The sequence below is a fragment of the Colobus angolensis genome, unplaced genomic scaffold (assembly GCF_000951035.1).
Source record: "Colobus angolensis palliatus isolate OR3802 unplaced genomic scaffold, Cang.pa_1.0 Scaffold6, whole genome shotgun sequence".
In the NCBI taxonomy this organism is placed as follows: Eukaryota; Metazoa; Chordata; class Mammalia; order Primates; family Cercopithecidae; genus Colobus; species Colobus angolensis.
In genome coordinates, this window is record NW_012119598.1 from 27,179,251 (window position 1) to 27,179,708 (window position 458).

A 458-nucleotide genomic window follows, 5' to 3' on the forward strand; every position below is an offset into this window, starting at 1 on the left:
TTGGTGGTTATATTAGTTATCTATTAGTACAAACAAATTACAATAATTTAGAACCTTAATACAACACCCATATATTATCTCAAATTTTGTGGTTCAGGAATCTGGGCACAGCTTAGTTGGGCTCACCACTAAGGGTCTGACAAGGCTGCAATTAAGATGTTGGTCAGGCTGTGTTCTTACCCGGAGGCTAGGCTAAGAAAGAATCCACTTCCAAGCTCACTGAGGTAGCAGGCAGAATTTCTTTCCTGATGGTTGCAGGACTTTGGGCCCTGGTTATTTCTGGCTGTTGGCTGGAGGTTGCCCTCAGCTTCTACAGGCCACCCCTCAGCTCTTTGCACATGGGCTTCTAACATGGCCAGTTACTTCTTCAGAGAGAGCTCAGGAGACAGACTCTTTAGAGAAAATCTGATAGCAAGATGGAGTCTTACATAATGAAATGTAATCTTAGAAATTATATT

The 458-nt window shown here is 42.4% G+C and overlaps 1 protein-coding gene across 1 annotated transcript in view; it reads left to right on the plus strand.

The window, feature by feature from the left end:
* TRIM38 (tripartite motif containing 38) overlaps positions 1-458 on the plus strand; it is a 30,620-nt gene that overhangs the window by 16,766 nt on the left and 13,396 nt on the right. The gene's annotated exons all lie outside the window — the stretch shown is intronic.